Genomic DNA, 20,155 nt, shown 5'->3' with positions numbered 1-20,155 from the left:
TCTCTAGAGTACAGAAGAGCAGCGATGTCAGTCTGGAGATGAAGGCACCTAATCCAGTCCATAGTCTTCACAGTTTGGTGCTATGCATCAGAGTCAGACAGTAACTAAGGATGATAGAAGAAGGATTGATGCCTTTGAGTTGTGGTGCTGGAGAAGAGTGTTGAATATAACATGGGCTTTCAAGAGAAAAACAAATCTGTCCTTGAGAGGGTGAAACCTAGCTGCTCCCTGGAGGCAAGGATTTTGAAGCTCTATCTCACATACTTTGCGCACGTGACCAGGAGGGACCAATCCCTGGAGAGGGACATCTTGCTTGGAAGGTGGAGGGACAGCACAGGAGGGGAAGATCCTAGATGAGATGGACTAACTCAGTGACTGGAGAAATGGTGTTAAGTCTGTTGGAGACTCTGAGATTGGCTCAGGATAGGGCAGGGTTCAGAGCTAGTACACATAGGGTCGCTGTGAATAGTACATGTAGAATTGCAGGCAACTTGATGGCACGTAACAACATACAACAATCTGTTCATAAAGGAGTCCTGGTCCTGTCGTGCATTACGTGTTCGGTAGTTAACTGGAAGCTTATTGAAATCCACCAGCTACCTTGTAGTAGAAAGATGAAGTGGTCTCCTCTTCAGATTGAGGTTTTTTTGTTTTTGTTTTTTCTTTTTTTAAGTTTGAGTCTTGAAAATGCAACAGAATGAGTTGGAATTGCCTTGGCAGCAGTAGGTTTAATTGGTTTGTTACATGGATTTCCAGAGAGACCTTTTCTCTTCCTTGTTTTCCTTTGGTTTTTTCAGTCATCTATTTATTTCTCTATGTGCCTTTGTGATTTTTTGTTGAAGCCAAGTCTTCGGAAAACTCTTGGCTTGTGTCTTTCTTAATTGGCCCTGATACATAGTACTTTTCTAAGTGCTATAAGTGCTAGTTTACTGGGGGAGGATCTCATTCTGGGTTCACTTTGCTTCTTAGGAGCTATTTGTCTACTTCAGCAACATCACTTAGGCCTAGACAATTAAGAGCGATTACAGCCTTCACTCATGGTGTCCCTCTCATCCCTTTAGCCAGTGTCCGTTTTCCTTGTCACCCAAACCTCTTGCTCTGTATCTGTGGTGTATGATAATTTCATAATTCAAGGTCATTCCATGCTCTTTTAGGAAATGGGTCCACCACTGTATATCAACTGTTAATTGAGACCATAATACTATTTGTTTATCTCCTCATTTTTTCCTTAGAGATGTTGCCCGTAAATTATCTTTGAACATTTTAATGGGAAGCAGATCAGTGGTTTTGTTATCATTACTGTTAACACAGTAGTCACTTACTAAGTTCCTGTTTGTGTTAGCCTTTTATATTATCACTGATTGAAATAAGAGCATGGGCAGTATGGGCATGACCAACTCTAACGTCTCTGTCTTCACTGCTCCCATCAAAAACATCCACGGAATAAAACATGGCTGCTTCCCCACCTATGCTGAACCTACTTCTAATCACTGGGTCCAGTATGCCTTGCAAATGACCACACAGACTTTATAATACCTCTTTTTTACTCATAGTTGTGAAATTTATTAGGGAAACAGGTAAGGTGGGGGAAGCAAAGAATATCGCCTGCTGAATGTCCTGGTTCAGTCTTAGCAGCATAAATGCTGGTTTCCTCAGTCGTCCAGCAAACTTTGTCTCATTGCAGTTATAAGTCTGCTCTTCCTTCAGTTGTCCAGCAAGCAAAACCTCTAACTGTGGTTCTATCCCTGGGGCTCTGTCAGGCTACCCACAGTCCCTCAACGAGAGTCTAGTTGACTTTCTCCCTTTTTATGGTGCCCCAGCTGTTGATGATGCAAAAGATGCTGATCAGTCGCAAACCACATGTCAGCAGTTGAGGAGAGTTGAAGATCACACCTCTAGGAGGGCAAAGGCTGGTACATGGATCTTCAGAGATTCATTTTACTTGCACATTTCCACCTGGCCATGTTGTCAGATCTAAGGCAATGGATAGAAAAGCCATTCTCAAAAGTCCTCATACCGCACTAATCCTTGCCACAACCTCACAATGTAGAGAGGGAGTAGGATATTCTGCAAGTATATAACTCAGAAATTTACCATTTATGTAGAATCATAAAAAAACCCCTAATTTTATAGGTCAAAATGGTACTTTATTAGCAATTTCCATTTTAACTGTGTACTGATTCTGATTCTGCAGTACACAACGACAGTAGAAAAATGCTGTTCTTACTTCTTTTTCTTTATGTTTTGTTTTCTTAATTTTTTTTTATTTTTTGAAGCAGGAGTGGCATCCACTTCCTAAACAACATGCCTCTGGAAACTCTACGAACTTTGATAAACAATGATAGTTATAGAAAGGCTTCAGGCCTCTTTTGTTCATAGGGTGGCTATGAATTGTGCTTGACTTGATGGCAATCAACAACAACATTTTTAATCAAATTAAGAAAATTTCAAGAAAATATTTCTTCTAACCAAATGCTACTCAGCAGGACACAATAAAAATAATACATTATTTCAATTATTTCACATGTCTTAACTCAGTCTTCATGACAATAAGTCCTATTATTATCATCATAATGCCCATTTTGTAGGGAAAGAAACTGAGTCTCTGAGAGATTTAAGTGGATTGTCCAAGGCCAGTCACGTAGTAAGTGGCAGAGACAACTTGGTCATGAACAGTCTGGGTCCAGAATTTGAGCTCTTAGTTTCAGATAGAGTAAAAGTTATTATTTTTTTTTTAATGAGCAAAAGTTTAGATATAGTGGAACTTGGACCCTTTGGGGAAAGGAGAAGCACAGGCATTGTTGAGTGTATCCAGCATCCTGTGGTAGAGGTATGGTGAATGCTGCCAACTCTTTTTCGTGGCAGTCCTGTGATGTTGACAGTAATAGCAGAGGAAATAATTCAAAGAATGAAAAGTAGGGTCAGAGAGGGTACAGTTCTGGGAAGTAGCACAATTGATCTCAAGCCTCTGTGGCCCTGACTTCAACATTATGTCTTCATCTTTTCTTCCCTTTTCCTCACTGTGAGGTGCGGTTGCTGCTGTGATTGTTTTCAGAGGTCAGGCAAGTCCAGTGACCTCTGTTTCCTCGTCTCAGAACTTCTCAACCTTCTTCTCTTGCTCTGTGGAGAAGCTGCTCTGGACACTGTGCCCTGGTTCCAGGTCACAGGGATGCAGATGCCTTTCATATTGGGGCAGGGGTTGCCCACTGCGTCTTCTCTCAGCTATTTGTTCACCATAGAAGGGGGGAAATGTCTTGTTGAGATCTTAAGTCTCTCGATTTATCTCTCTCTGGGGCCATTTTCATGGGTTAAAAGGAATTGGCTCAGACTTGGCCCTTGGGTGGCTCCCTCTAATCTCCATTAATATTACATAAAGATTGCAGAGTCCTAGGGCTTCTGCACACAGGGACAGTGGCAAGAAGCAGCAGCGTATCTTCCTCATCCTGTTTTACCACACTTGAATTTCTGGTTAACAAAGCAAAGAGTCTGGATGAAAGGATTCTCCACTGTTCAGGAAGCAAGCTGTTAGCGGAAGGAGTATTTTTTTTTAATTGTGATTTTAATAAAAGTTTACAGAAAAGTTGGATTTTTATTCATTCATTGTTGCACATTTTCCTCCCTACTCCCCCAGTTTACTTAAAAAAAAAAATCATTCATTCTTGCATGATTTCCTCCCTCCACCCTTCTTCTGCAGTCCACTTTGCTATGCACCTCTTATTCTGGACTGTTGTCATACAACATGCCTGATTATATATTCATTTTAAACAGTTCTTTCCTTCATCTGTTCCAGTATTGCTAAGCTATTTGTTTAATTTTTTTATTCCTGATTAAAATTTTTATTTGGAGATAGTTGTAGATTCACTTACAGTTGTTAAGAATGGATCCAGAGATTTCATACACCTTTTTGCCCAGTTGTCCCAATGCTAACAATTTGAAAAACTGTAGTATACTATAGCATTGATACAATCAGTATGTGAACAATTCATCACAGCAGATAATTCCTTGTGATTCTTCGTAATAGCCCTCATTCCTCCCCTCTGTCCTTTGTCTTCCCTCCTTCCTTCAAAGGAAGGCTGTCACTCTATATTTCTGTGTAATTTTGTCTATTTGGGAATGTTATAGAAGTGGAATTACAGTGTGTGACCTTCCAGGATTAGAGATTTCATTCCAGTTGTTTTAATTATCAGCGGTTCCCTTTTATTTCTGAGTTATAGTCCATGGAATGTACCACAGCTTATTGAAGGCCATTTGAATTGTTTCCATCTTCAGGTTACTTAGGAATAAAACTAGGGTGGATATTGTGTACAGATATTGATAGAAACATACATTTTAATTTCTCTAGAATAAATGCCCCAAAATGCAGTAGTTGTGAATTGATCTTATGGCAATTACAAGGGGATTTTGGTGGCCTGCCTAATGGGACTAGGCATTCTGCTGCCAACCCAGAGGCCGGCAGTTTGAATCTACCAGCTGCTTCATGAGAGAAAGATGAGTTCTCTCCTCCCATGCGATTCACAGCCTCTGAAAATCCACAGGAGACTCAGCTATGAGTTGGTTCTTTCTCGATGATGTGTAACGCTACAACAGATGGCAGCCACTGAAGCGTGGTGTGTTTTGGAGAGGGTGAAATGAAGTTTCTCCTTGGAGATTTTGAAGCTCCATCTCACATACTTTGGGCATGTTTTAGGGATCAGTCCTTGGAGAAGGACATCATGCTTGAAAGGGTGGAGAGATGGATTGATACAGTATCTGGGGCAATAGAGTTGGGTGTGTCAGAGTCAGTGAGACTGGCTCAGGACAGTGCAGGCTTCAGACCTGTTGTACACAGGGTTGCTGTGAGTTGCAGGTGACTTGACAGCATGTAACAACAACATGCTTATATGCCAAACTATGTTTCCCAGAATGGCTGTACCGTTTTACATTTGGAAATCCAGCAGTTTATGAAAAGCCAACTGCCCTGCATCTTTACCAGTATTTTCTGTTACATCTTTTAAATTGTTTAAAAAAATTTTAGACAGGTACTCATTGATTCCATATTGTGACTTTAATTTCAGTTTCTCTTTGGGTCATTGATGCTGACCAGATTTTCATGATTTACTGGCTGTCTGTATGTCCTCTTCAGTGAAATGGCTCTTTATATCTTTTGCCTATTTCCTTAATTGGGTTTTGAGAGTTTTAAAATGTATCCTATAGCCTCACTCTTTGCCTGGTTTGGGGTTTGCAAACATTTTCTCCTATTCTAGCTTTTCTCTTTTAATTTTCTTCATGAGGTCTTGGAAGAACTGAAGTTTTACATTGTATGAAGTCAGTTTGTTGGTTTAAGGAATTGTGTTTACGCTATTAGTTCTTTGTTTTTGAAGAAGTGTTGAGAGCTCTGGAAGTGCCCAGAGAGAGACCACTTGTTATGCATCAGAGAGTTGGGCAATGACTGAGGAAGATAGAAGGAGAATTGATGCCTTTGAGTTGTCGTGTGGGAGAACAGTATTGAGGGTACCATGGACTGCTAAGAAAACAGATTCATCCTGGAGAGGGTTAAACTGGGCTGCTTCTTGGAGGCAGGGATTTTGAGGCTTTGTCTGACATACTTTGGTCATGTTGTAAGGAGAGACCGGTCCTTGGAGAAGGGACATCGTGCTTGGGAGAGTGGAGGGCAGGCAAAGGAGGGGAAGGCCCTCCAGGAGATGGATTGATTTGGTGACTGGGGTTATCGGGATGAGTGTGTTGGAGACAATGAGATTGGCACAGGAGAACAGAGTTTAGGGCTGTTGTACATAGAGTCGCTATAAGTGACAAGTGACTCGATGGCATGTAACATGAACAACGGTTAACACCCAGGGTAACAACAGTCAAGAAATCAAAACATGTGTTAGACGATCTCTCCAGAGTTCCAAAGAGCAAGGTTGTCAGTTTCAAAACAAAAAGAATTCTTATCCATGCTCTTTGCAATTACTTGCTATGCTTCTGAAAGCTGGACAGTGACTAAATAGGGCAGAGGAAGCACTGGTGACTTTGAGTTGTAGTGCTGGAAAAGAATACTGAATACCCCATGGACCTCCAAAAGAATAACGGGTGTGTTTCAGAGGAAGTGCAACCAGGGTGCTCCTTAGAGTCAAGGATAGTGAAAGTTTGTCTCACATAATTCAAGCATGTTGTGAGGAGGCAGGCCTTAGGAGGAGACAGCATATCAGGAATGGTGGAGGATCAGAGAGAGAGTGGAAACCCCCCCTCCCAACAAGATGGGTACTATGACTTCAACAGGGGCCCCAAGCATGTGGGAGATGCTGAGGATGGCGCAGCATAGGGCAGGGTTCAATGGCTTGTGCATAGAGTTGCTTTGAGTTGTAGGTGATTTGATGGCACCAAACAACACCACAACCTAAAGGTTGGTAGTTTGAATCTACTCAGTGGCACTGTGGTAGAAAAAAGCCTGGAGATCTACTTCCGTAAAGATTGTAAGTTCTTAGAGCAGTGCCATTCTGTAAATACAGTGGGTTACAGCAAGTTGACTCAGCTGCAACAAGTTTTAGCTTGGGCTATAAAATAGACAAAGCTTTTATAATAAATTTGAGACGTTCACATAGCTCATTCCAGGCTTCACGAGATCAGTGAGGATAGTACAGCTTAGGAACATTGTGGGGAAGGACTTGGTGTGGTTAAGTGAGTCAGGGCATGGGGAATCTGGTGGGTGGTGTGAATCTCATTTGCTACTATGGAGCTGGGCAGCCTGCCCTTCCAGAGAGGTGTGGTGACACTCAGTGCCTGGGGCCACTCTGGGGCACACTGACCCATGAGGTGACGTTGACCTTGTGGAAGGCATGGCCATAACTGGTTAGAGTCCCACGTTGTCTACTGTGTTTGCTGTAGACATGCCTCATCTGTTTTGGACTGTCTTCAGCTGTCAGCTCCAGTGAGATGCCTCCCAATTGACTTCCCGCAAGTGACTTTAAAAGACTGCGTATAGAACAGGTGAACCTGAATGTATTTGAAGTGCAAGCTTTTTTAAAAAAACTTTTTTAAGCTTTTTAAAGAATGTTTCGTCACATAAATGTGTTCATTGGAGAAAAAATAGAGGTATAGGTAAAGGAAATTCACCTGTCATCCCTACGTTCCAGGAAAATCCCTATGAACATAAAATTATTTTGAAAGGAAGCTGCTTAAAAGAAAAGAATTTATTTCTTTAAAAACTCAGTTCTCACTTCAGCAGGTCCATGAAGACACAAAACTGGTTTGGCAGGAGGGGGTGGGGAGAGGGAAATCAGCCTTTCATTGGCTGAGTCTGGAAAGAATTTTTGACATGCTGACCATCCTGCAAATGAGGTCTTTGTGTGCGGGTGCAGAGGTCAGGGCTGAGAAAAGCAGGGGTATCAAAAGATAGCGAAATGGCCGGCTGTGGCCAGTCCTGTCAGGATGATCTTTTGTTTCCTCTGCTAGGCTGTCCAGGGTGGTGGCTGAGGACATCAAAGACGTGTCTACACACTGGTATCTGGCCCTGTCCTTTTGCCCTGGCTGTGTAAGGGGTCTCCCTCTGGGGAATCCTGGTAGAACAGAGCTCCATGCTGCAGTCAGTCAATTGTGCTTGTTTATTCTGCATGAGAGTTGATCAGTAACATTTGTGTTAGCTATGCAAATGATGTTCTCTGTTTTATTCTGGAAATTTTTTATTTATCTATTTGATAAATAGATTAAAATAGATTGAAAAAATTTCCTTCCAGTTTTAAAACTTATAGATGCTAATATCAGAAGGCAGGAAAAAAAAAAAAAAAGAAAACTCCTCCACCTAGGAATAACTATTGTTAGTATTTTTCTCAGAATACTCATTTTTGTGATGTGTTTATAGAATATGAACTTCACAAAAAATACAACGCTATAAAAACTATTTCCCTGTAGAAATACCCATATTATTACTAGATCCGTGTTGTATTCTTTTATACTATGATTTGATATCTGCATAATAGTCTAGCATATCCTTATAACAGTTTTCTTTGCATTACACAGGTACCTCAATAATATGTTCCTTTTTCCAATAGAATAGTATCCTTATTGTAGCAACTGTTGTTGTGTACCTTGAGGTCATCTGGACTCCTGGTGACCTTATTTGGGTTAGCAGTCAGTCTTTTAATCACCATCCTATAAGGATTCCCTCTTGTAACAATGAGAACATTTTAAATAGAATACCTTGTTGATTATGAGAATGATTCAAAGTATCATTCACCTGACAGATTGTTACTTTGGTATAGAAAAGTGGTTCTAGCTGCCCCAGAGGGAGCCTTAGAAATTTACTTGGTTTTGGTCAGTGAATAATGGGTACTTTACACATCTTTACAATGTTGTTGTTATTGTTATGTGCCATCTAGTCACTTGTGACTCATAGCGACCCTGTGTACAAACTCTGAACCCTACCCTATCCTGAGCCAGTCTCACTGTCACCGACATACTTCCCTACCCCCATTACCCCAGTTACAGTGTCAGTCTATCTCATCCAATTTATTTCTCTCCTGTGCTGTCCTTCTACCCTTCCAAGCATGATGTCCTTTTCCAAGCACTGGTCCTTCCTGGCCACGTGGCTGAAGGATGTGAATTGGAGCTTTAAAACCCTAGCCTCCAAGGAACAGATAGCTTTCACTCTAACAGACTACTTTGTTCTCTTGCTAACATCCTGGCTCTTCAGCATCTGGAAAAGGTCCATGACAGCTGATTTCCCTAGTGTAATTAGGCTTTTGATTTCCTAAGTGCTGGTGCCAAGAATGTTGATTGTGGATATTGTTGTTAGGTGCCGTCAAGTCATAGAGAATTCATAGTGACCCTATGAATCGAAGACCTGAGCACTGTTCATAGGGTTTCTGGATGCAAGCCATTTCGGAAGTGGTTGCCACTCCTGTTTCCAAGCTTGTTTTAATCGGGAAGCTTCATCACATACTGTCCACCGTGGGTGACCATTATCACATTTGGCACATCAGTGTCATAGTGTTTAAGATCACAGCAACCATGAGTTACCTCTGTATGGCATTGCACAGACCAATGCTATACCAACTAGAAGAATGTTTCACACACACAAAAAAATTTGATTGTGAATATTAGCAAGGTGAAATCATCAACAGCCTCAGTGTTCTTCATCTGTCATGGTGCTGCTGGTTGGCCCAGTGGTGAGAATCTTTATTTTCTTTACATTATGGGGAAGAGATGTATCAGGCTTCTTAACTAGGTATCGCACCTCTGTAGCATCAAGTCTCAGTAAACAGAAATAGCAAATAGATCATCACTTCATTTTTCTATACCAACATATGGTTAATAAAGAAGAGAAAAAAGCAGAGAGACTAGTGGGCATTTACAATGGGATTTAAATGTTAACAGGCTGTTTTAGAAATCTGGACCGTTTACTGTTTGGACTCCCCATTTTTAGCAGTGATCTGACTTGTTTGTGAATCAGAGCTTGTCTGAAGGTCTCAGATCACACGGTGACAGAGCTTTAACCACATTGCATTATGATTGCTTTTTGCCTGCTTCTCTGTTACTTACCAGACTTGGAGAAACAAAGACCTATGCCCCATGGGACCTGAATTTAGTACTTAACTGTATCTTAGAGTTGGCTAATAGACATAGTAATTTTATTTTTGTCTAGTTAAATGCCATCAAGTCACCTTTCATTGTGATGCTGTGAACAACAGATCTTGCCCTATTTTTTATCCTCGTCATCTCAGATATGTTGCAGTCCATTGTCCAGTCCCTGTCAGTTCATCTGGTTGAGGGTCTTCCCAGTATGACTGGCCCCTCCTGGCAGCATGCCCAACATATGTGAGATGGCATTTCACCCCCACGCCTCTAAGGAGCACCCTGCTTTCTTTCACCGCCTCCAAGACAGACTTGTTTATTCTTTTCACAGCCCATGGAATGAGTATTCAGTACTCTTCTCCAGCACCACACTTCAGTAATATGATTCTTCTGTCTTCCTTATTCATTGTCTAACTTTCAAATGCATAAAAAAAAATAAATTGAAAATACCGTGGCTCAGATCAGATACCCTGTCGTCTTTAAATTGACATTGTTGCTCTTTAAAGAGGTTCTTGACAGCAGATTTTCCTAATGCAGCACATCTTTTATTACTATTATTTTAACAAAAGTTTATAGAAAAGTTGGATTTTCCATCATTCACTGTTGTACATTTTCCTCCTTACTTCCCCAGTTTGCTTTTAAAAAAAATAAAAATCATGAATTATTGCATATTTCCCTCCCTCCCCAGGCCTTAATTTTTTGACTGCTGCTTACATGGGGGTTGATTGTGAATCCAAGTAAAATGAATCATTGACAACTTCAGTCTTTTCTCATCTCTCGTGATACTGCCTATTGGCTTGATGGTGAGAATTTTTGTAACACCCCCACTCCCCCGCTTTTTTTTCAGTGCGAGGTGTGAGTCAGTGAACTGTTAGTTCTGCTGTCACACATATGTGGACTGGGGCAGATTAGATGTTGATGTTGAGATGTAATCCCTATTGAAGGCTGTAGTCTTTGATTTTTGGCACCGGTGTGTTACGTTCTCTTCACTTTCTGCAGGCAAGGTTTTGTCATCTGCATAACCCAGGTTGGTGATGATTTTGACTGTAATCCTGATGTCACATTCTTCTTTATACAGTCTAGCTTCTTGCTCAGCATACAGATTGAATAGATATGGAGAAGGGATACAATGCAATCCTGGTACAAACCTTTCTTGATTTTATGTACCACGTAATGTTCCTTTGTTCTTTCTGGACAACTCCTTCTTAGTCTACATATACATTTCTCAGCACAGTTAAGTGTTCTGGAATTCTCCTTTTTCTCAATAGTACCCATAACTTGTTATGATCCACACTGTGGAATACCTTTGTTTAATCAATTAAACACAAGGAAGCACTTTTCTGATATTTTCATGCTGTTGTTGTTAGAAAGATGCCATCGAGTCAAGTACAATTAATTCATAGCAACTCAGTCAGCAGAAGTAGATATGAACCCTGTCCTGTCCCAGTCTCATCATCTCTGACATACTGTCCATCTTGTTGACAGGTTTCCTCTCTTTGACCTTTGCAAGCATGATGCCCCTTTCTAAGGAATAGCCATTCCTAATAACATGCCTGACGTTTGTGAAATAAAGCTTCACCATCCCTACCTCTAAGGAGCATTCAGGTTACACCTTCTCCAAGACTCTGGTATTTTGGCAGTCCATTGCATATATTCAGTAATACTCTTCCACACCACAACTCAAAAGGCTTCGATTCTTCTGTCAACCTTATTTGTTGCTCAACTCTTAGATACAAAGCAAGTGACTAACAAAGACTGGTCTGAAACAGGTACACCTTTATCTTTAAAATGACACTTTAGTGGCAAGGAGCTGTGCTACAATCCCAAAAGCACACGGTTTGAATCCACCAGCTGCTCAGGAGAAGGATGAACAGTCTCCTCCTGTGCGATTAACTGCCTCTGAAAACCCACTGGAGGGTCAGCTATGGGTCAGTTCTGATACAACAGCAACAACAACTCCTCAGTCCTGTGGAGTTTCCTGATGCAAACTTCTCATCTCTAGAGAGCTGGTACCAAGTAGATTGTGGATCCAAGTAAGGTGGCATTGTTGCCACCTTAGATGAAATTGTTGACAATTTCAGTCATTTATCATGTCTATTGACTCGGTGGAAAGAGTTTTTTTATCTTTTTGACATGTAATCCATATTGAGGGCTTTGATCTATGGCAGCAAACATTTCAGTATTTTCATGAGCATTATTTAATTCATCTGTGTTCCTTATTGACTGCATTTATTCACTTATAAGAGGTTTTGAGTAAAACTTAAAAGCTTAAAGTAGTGGAGTTGAAAAGAAAACGAATGTGACTAGGAGGAGGAGGAGGACATCCTAATTCTTTTGAGAATGTGAAATTTTAGATGCAGTTCCTTTTTACCACTGGGTAGCTAGGACCCAGTTCATTAGAGTTAGATGGCGTCATTATGATCTGTCTCGTATTGAATTTTCAAAAAGGCGATTTTGAGATGTTTGCAGTCACAAACACATGTGAAGTGTGGCCTTTGTCCAGGTCCTTGCTAATAGACTTGTTTCTTTTTAGTCATGAAGTGCTTAGCTTTTCATATTTAAGTTTTTTTTAAAAATAAATATTCATTTTTAAAAGACCTATTTTATTTTAGGTTTACAGAAAAAAAATTGAGCAGAGATCTTAAAACTTGCCATCACCCTGGTGGCACTGTAGATAAAGTATTGAACTTGTAACCAAAAGAGGGGAGATTTGAACCCACCAGCCACACTCTGAGGGTGATAGATGAAGTAGTCTGACGCTGTTTACATTTCAGCTTTGGAAACAGCATTAGGAAATTCTACTCTGTCCTATAGAGTCATTAAGTGAGATAATGTGGAAGAGCATGGAGGATTTTTATATCACCACCCCTCTATCCACCAGGGCATTCTCTGTCTATGTATTGTTCTAGCTGTTTTGAATGATCTTCAGCAGTATTTTGCTTTGTTGCTGTTGGGTATCATAGAGTCGGAACTGACCCATAGTTGACCCTCTGGTGGGTTTTCAGAAGCAGTGACTGCATAGGAGCAGATTGCCCATCCTTCTCCGGCTGGTGGGTTCAAACTGTGCTCCTTTGGGATTGCAGTGCAGCTTCTTGCCACTAGGCCACAAGAGTTCCCTATGTATTTTGCTTGCATATGATAGTAATGATATTAGATAATTTCCACATTCTGTTGAATCATCTTTCTTGGGAATGGGATAAAATACTGAACTCTTACAGTTGATCTCTTGGGCATCTGTCCTCCCAGCTTCCTGACATAGACTGGTGAGCATGTTCAGGTCTGCATCTGGCATTTGAAACATGTCAGTTGGTATCTCATCTATTCCTAGGGCCTTGTTTTTTGCCAATGTCTTCAGTGCAGCTTGAACTTCTTCCTTCCTTACCATTGGCTCTTGATCATATGGTACTTTCTAAAATATTTAGTTATTGACCAATTATTTTTGTACAGTGATTCTTTGTATTCCTTCCATCTTCTTTTGATGCTTCCTGGGTCATTCAAGAATTTGCCCACAGCATTTCTGATTATTACAACTTGAGGTTTGAATTTATTTTTCAGTTCTTTTAGCTCAAGAAATACTGAGTGGGTTCTTCCCTTTTTTTCTCCACTTCCGGGTCTTTACATATTCCATGTCTGCTTTGTCTTCTCAGACTGCTCTTTAAAATCTTCTGGTCAACTGTCTTATTTCCTTTGTTTTCCTTTCTTGGTGCTCTGCTGCAGTTTTCAGGGTCTCTTTTGACATCCATTTTAATTTTTTCTTCCTCTCTTTATAATAACTTTTTTGTTCACTTCATGACCGCGATGTCATCCCATAACTCATCTAGTCTTTGATCATTGGTGTTCGTTGCTTCAAAATTGTTTTTAAGATGATTTTTAAATTCAGGTGGAATAGATGCAAGGTGATATTTTGGTTCTTATGGACTTGTTTTCATTTTCTTCAGACTCACTTTGAACTTCCACATGAGTATTGATGGTCTCTTCCACAGTCAGTATCTAGCCTAGTTTTGAATGCTGATATTATTAAGCTTTTCCAGTGATTCCTTCCACAGACATAATCAGTCTGATTCCTGTGTAGTCCATCTGGTGAGGTCCATGTGTAAGTCACCATTTGTGTTTTTAAAAAATGGTATTTGCAGTCGGTAAATCACTGAACGTACAAATTTGATCACTCTGTTTCCATCCTCATTTCTGTCACTAAGTTTGTGTTTTCCAAGTAGCCTTCCTGCTTCATTGTTTCCAACTTTTACATTCCAGTCACCAGTTACCATGAACACATCTTAGCTGCACATTTGGTCAGTTTCGGAATGCAAAATTTGATTAAAAAAATCTTCAATTTCCTTCTCTTTGGTGTTAGCTGTTGGTGCATATGTTTGAATAGTCCCATTAATAGATGTTCTTTGTATTTGTATGGATAATATCCTATCAATCACAGCGAGTTAGATTTAGAAGGGACCGTGGCACAGAGGACATCAATGTTGATGCCAAATGGACCCTGGCTAAAAGCAGAGAGAATACTAGAAGAATGTGTATTGTGCTATGTAAAGTCATTTGACCATGTTGATCATAACAAATTATGGCTAACATTGAGAAGAATGGGAATCTGAGAACACTTAATTGTGTGCTTATGTGGAACCTATACCTAGACTAAGAAGTTGTTATATGAACAGAGCAAGGGAATAACAGCATGCAATTTAAAATAAAGAAAGGTGTATGTGAGGGTTGTATCTTTTCTCTATAACTATTTAGTCTGCATGCTGAGCAAATGATGGGAGAAACTGGGTTCTTTGAAGAAAAATGTGTTATCAGGATTGGAGGAAGACACCTCACTAACCTTTGGAATGCAAATGACACAACCTTGGAGGAATAAGAATGACAAAAAATTGATGCCTTTGAGTTGTGGTGCTGGAGAAGAGCATTGAACATGCCATGGACTGCCAAAAGAACAAACAGGTCTGTCCTAGAGTGGGTGAAACCATGCTTCTCCTTGGAGGCAAGGATTTTGAAGCTCTATCTCACATATTTTGAGCATGTTACCAGAAGGGGACAGTCTTTGGAGAAGGACATCATGCTTGATAGGGTGGTGGGAAGACCTTGGATGAGATGGATTGACACAGTAACTAGGAGGATGGGGGTAGGTGTGTCAGAGACAGAGAGACTAGCTCAGAATAGGGCAGGTTTCAGAGCTATTGTACACAGGTTCACTATGAGTTGCAGTAGACTCAGTCGCACATAACTGTACCACCAACACCTATTATTAACATTTGCATTCAGGTGATACGTTTGCTGTAATTGAAGAACCAGTATTGATACTTCATTATTAATTGAAGCCTATAATTTACATGAACTTGCCTCCAGAAACTGTATGAACTTTGATAAATGTTCATAGTTATGAAAGGGCTTCAGGCCTTTTTGTTCATAGGGTCAATATGAGTCGTGCTTGACTAGAAGGCAATCAACAATAACAAACAACAACAATAATTTACATGAGGGCTTACTCTTGGGTATTTGCCAGTGCACAGTATTTTCCATGCCTGTGTGCACTGGCAAATACCCAATACAAAATTGCATGATTACACAGAATAATTTCATTGCCCTAAAATGCCTGTGTTCCATCTAGTCATCTTCCACCTTGAACTTCTGATTAATACTGACCTTTTTATCATCTTTTACCTTCCCACAATATATTTGGAAACATGTAGCATATCACTCAGGTTAGCTTCCTCTCCAGCACCCACACAGCTCTATACATTAAATGTTTCTCTGTGGATATTTTGTGATTTGATAGGTCATTCTTTGTCATTGGTAGGACTCTATTATATGAATGTATTATAGTTTGCTTATTTGCTCACCTTTTTAAAAAGGTCTTGGTTGGTTCTAGTTTGGGCAGTTATGAATAAGATGGCAGAAACATTTGTTTGCAAGTTTTTGTGTAGACCTGATTTCAGGTCATTTGAGGAAACACCTGGGATTCTGTAGCCAGCCTGTGTTGCACTTTGTAAAAGCTGCCAGACTGACGTCCCAAGTATCTGTACCATTTTGCAGTAAATGATGGTTCCTGTTCCACATCTTCACAAGAACTTGATGCACCAGTGACTCCACAGGAGAAAGATGGTCTCTTGTTTGATTTACAGATTTTGAAAGTCAACGGACTGTCATGGTGACTCAGAACTGACACGACCATGTTGAGTTTATGTTTGGAAGCAGGAGTGACATCCACTTCCTAAACAACATACCTCTGGAAACTCTATGAACTTTGATAAATGACGATAGTTATAGAAAGGCCTCAGGCCTTTTGTTCATAGGGGTCACTGTGAGTTGTGCTCAACTCGATGGCAAGCAACAACAACAACAACAGCAGCAGCAGCAGCAGCAACAACATAACATGGGCATTATTTTAAGTACATTTTAGGTTTAAGTTCAGCACTCTTATCACCCTCTTTTCTTCCAAGGAAAGAAGTAAAATATTCTTTGTGTATAGTTGTACCCCTTGGACCAAGAGACTTTGGAAGAATTGAGCGGATAAGCCCAGTCAGAGTGTTTGGTCCTGGCTCAAAGGAAAGACAAGCCCTCATTACTGCCTCCTTTACATTGCTGTTAATTGGCTTGTGCCTTACATTAGAGATGACCCCCGTAACCCAGACACCCTGGTGTGTTAAGGCTTCTGAAAGATGTCATTTGCTCTTTCATTGAATCTACATGGGGATCAAGGTCATGATCAATAATTTTCTGGCAGAAATTAGACATTAACAAATCAAAAAGCAGATTGTAACCAACTATTAAAATATTCAAAGGCACTTTAAATAAGTGAAAACCAGAGACGTTCAAGGGAAAGCATTAGTAAGGTACTCTACATTAACTATTAAGTTAGAAAAGAATAATGATCGTATTGGCAAAGCTTCATGTTGATGCATTGTATTCAGAGCAGACTAATGTATGGTTTTACAGTAAGTGACACTAGTGATGAAAACTCATTGGTTTTTTTTTTTCATATTAGAAATAACTGAATTCTTGCAGCCTGTCAGGCATGAAGAACAGATGGCTTTTATCTGAGTGAAGGAGACAGACTTTACCAAGCAGTTGTAATATAAATGGATAAGGCAGTACTGTGATAGAGTGACAGTTCCACAGGAGCAGAGAGTTAGGAAACCTGACCTGGGCTGGACTGGGATTTGAGCTGGAGGTCGCTGTATGAGGTTATGGGGGAGGAAGGGCTGTTCTCACATAGGGAGCAAGGTCCACATTGGCCTTGAGGTGGTGGAGGGTGAAGCCCATGGGAAGGTATTACCTAGAGAGCAGAACTGTACAGTGAGGATAGGGGCGCATGTGGGAGCTTGCCTAGACTGGTATTTTTGGGGTTGTTTAAAGATTAGTGAAGAGAACTCCCTTGTCCTTCTCGCCTCTCCTGACATGCGCGCTCTGGCATAGATTTCCCCAGGTGGGTTGGGAGGTAGTTGTGAGCTTGTCTAGGCAGTAAGCGTGTTTGATATTTTCATTGTGCCTCTCTTCTAATGCAAGACACGTAGCCCTTTGAGAATTTGGAGTACAGGGGGATGCTTTGTCTGGCTTAACTTTAGTTAGATTGTCAGGAGGGGCCAGGCCTTGGACAAAGACATTATGCTGGGAAAGTTGGGGGGTCAGAGAAAGAGAACTCTCAGCAAGATGAGACTATGGGCTGGAGTTGGTCAGAGATGATGAAGATTGTGCGGGGTGGAGGGAGGTGCAGGTTTGTTGTGCAGAGGATCACTGTGAGTTGACTCAGTGGCATCTTGTGCCACCCTCCCCTTCATGCTCATCATTCTTCCCATTTAAAAGTCCAGCAGATGCCTACATCTTCTGAGAGGCCTTCTCTAAGTTTGCAAATGTTCACTGATCTCTTTTCTCTATTTGAAGCTTATTATCTACACTACAGAATTTGGGGAAAGAGTAATGGCATAACAACACTGGCACACACAAGTTCTTGATTGTGGAGTAAGAAGAATCTAATAAATAATTCTCAAGTAGCCGGTTTGTCAGATCAAGAAATCCTTTGAATCCACTGTTAGAAAACAAATCAAGGCTGTGCCATGCGTTCCTAAAATCTAAATCGCCTAACCTCAGCTTGTTTGATGAATAAAGGAACCATGTCAGCAGATCTAAGGTTCATAGATTCGCAAATAATGTCAGGTTTCCTGACTCCCCATCTGATAGCCCACCACCCCTTATTGTGCAACATGTAGAATCTCTTTCTTCCTTGCCATCTTCCTTTCCTTTGCTGATAACGTTTGGGGTGTAGTGGAGGGAGGTACAGCTGGACAGTACTTTAAAGAGGGCCCTATCCCTCCTATTAGAAAAGCTGCGTAGAGTAAGGGCTCTGCATCATTCATGTTCCCAGATGGGTTTCCGGGCTTGATCTCTGAGCACAGGCATTTTCTCCAGACTGTCAAGTGGCTGCATAATTAAGAAGATAGATATCTTTGTCCTCACCCTTGGGGTCAGCTGGTATATTAAGTTCATTTAATATTGAAAAGGCCAAAGAAGAGATGTGGATGTGTCCACACATAAACCTGTGCTAGTTGTGGTGAGTCAGGAGTCCTAGGTCCTGGGCAGGATTTCCTTGAACTTCCCAGGGAACCTTTTTGGGAAGGAATTCTCCAGTCTGTAAAATGAGATGATGATAGTAGGTGGTCTGTTAATATATGTTTAAGTAGTAACTGTCTCTGTGACCCTCATGTATGTTCTATGTTCCATGAACATCACCTATGTTCAGCTCTTAACAGCTCTGTGGTCTAGGAGTAATTGTGGTAGACACAATCAACCATCTCGTATATTTTTCCTTCAAGCTGTGGTTAAGTGTGGTGTTGTTGGATACCATCAAGTCGAAAATGACTCATAGTGACCCTGTGAACAGCCAACCTGAAACCTGTGCCATCCTCATCGCCTCTGAGACACTAGAGCCCATTACTGAAGTCACAGAGTCAGCCCATCTCATTGGGAGTCTTCCTCTCTCTTGCTGACCTGTCTAAGCATGATGTCCCTTTCCAAGAAATAGTCTCTCCTAGCTACATATCCAAAGTATGAAAGACAAAGCTTCGTCATCCTTGCCTCTAAGGAACACTCTGGCTGTTTTTTTCTCCAATACAATACTGTTCATTCTTTTGGCAGTCCATGAGATATTTTGTATTCTTCTCCAGCACCACAAGTCAAAGGCATCAATTCTTCTGCCTTTCTTAGTCATTGTCCAGTTCTCTGATGCAGGTGATTGAGAAGAGCATGGCCTAAATCAGTTACACGTTCTTCTTCAAACTGACATCGTTGCCCTTCAGTATTTTGGAGAAGGTTAGGGTTAGGGTAGGTGGTAGGATTTCTTATCCTTAGCTTGGTTTGGTAAGGGAGGTGGATGTTTAAGTAAGCAGATAGTTAGAATACACATGAATCAGGGTGCTGACTGGCTGTGGTTTGTGGAAAAGGTTTATCTGGGACAGAGCCTGTGTTAATAGCCAACAGAGAAACAACCATTCCTTTTTCTCAACAGCAAGGGTAAGTTAAGCCTTTCCCTGTTCAGTGCTTCTCTTTGTTTGATTGGATCTCCTGGACCAGCCTTTCTTTTCTTCTCAGATGAGTGATATTTTAATATTGGGTAATGAGAAAACTGGGCATTCTGGTAACTTAATGGTAGAGATTTGTGCTGTCAACCCAAAGACAGGCAGTTCGAATCCACCAGTGGCTCTGTAGAGAAAAATTGGCTAATTTCCTCCCTTGTGATTTACAGCTTCAGAAAACCTGCTGGGGTCAGCAGTGGTTCAGTTCTCACTCAGGAGCACGTATCAGCAACAACAGTAATGACAAAACTGTTATGGAAAATGGGGAGCATTAGGTGTTATTTGATAATTTAAAAATGTTCCTCATTTAGATAAATGTTTGTGCAATTAGTTAGTGATTTAGAATGGCTTTTGGAAAGTAGAGAGGCAGGATTACATAGTCCTCTCCATTCATTTTGCTACAATACTGAGATATGTGGGGAAGTGGGAAAAGCTGTGACATGAGGGTTTATAATTTGCTTTATAGAATAAAATAAGATACATGTATAAAAAATTAACTAAAAGCAAAGTAGAAAGGGAATAAAAGTATCATAAGGATACTGTGGAAATGTAGGCGTGAGAAGGAGCAGTAACATGGAGAACATTGTGCAGAAAGACCACTTGCACAGAGTCATCAGAGAGCTGGTCCAGGTATGCACTACTTAACATCCACGATGCTGTGATGCTGTCTGTGAAGTGAATAGTATGTGTTTTGGATGTTAGGTCAACACAGTATGGAACCCTTATAGAGACCTGCTGCAGGTCACTATTTTGGCCACTGCTGTCATTGTTGCATCACCTGGAGATTTCAGCTTGGAACTCTGGTGGCCTCGTGTTAAGAAGCTTCACTGCAGTCCCAAAGGCTCACAGTTCCAATCCACCACCTGCTCTGCAGGAGAAGGATGGATAATTTCCTCCCTTCCACTTTGATTTACTGCCTCTGAAAAGCCGCTGGAGGCTTAGCTATGGGTCAATTTTGGCTTAATGGCACACAATAGACCTGCACTGTATTGTTTTATGATCATCTTTTTTTTTCTCTTCTAAATTTTTTA

Source organism: Elephantulus edwardii, unplaced genomic scaffold (genome assembly GCF_000299155.1).
Source record: "Elephantulus edwardii isolate Elephantulus edwardi_28Jun2011 unplaced genomic scaffold, EleEdw1.0 scaffold00009, whole genome shotgun sequence".
Lineage (NCBI taxonomy): Eukaryota > Metazoa > Chordata > Mammalia > Macroscelidea > Macroscelididae > Elephantulus > Elephantulus edwardii.
The sequence above is the reverse complement of the archived record's forward strand: the minus strand, read 5'-3'. Positions refer to the sequence as shown.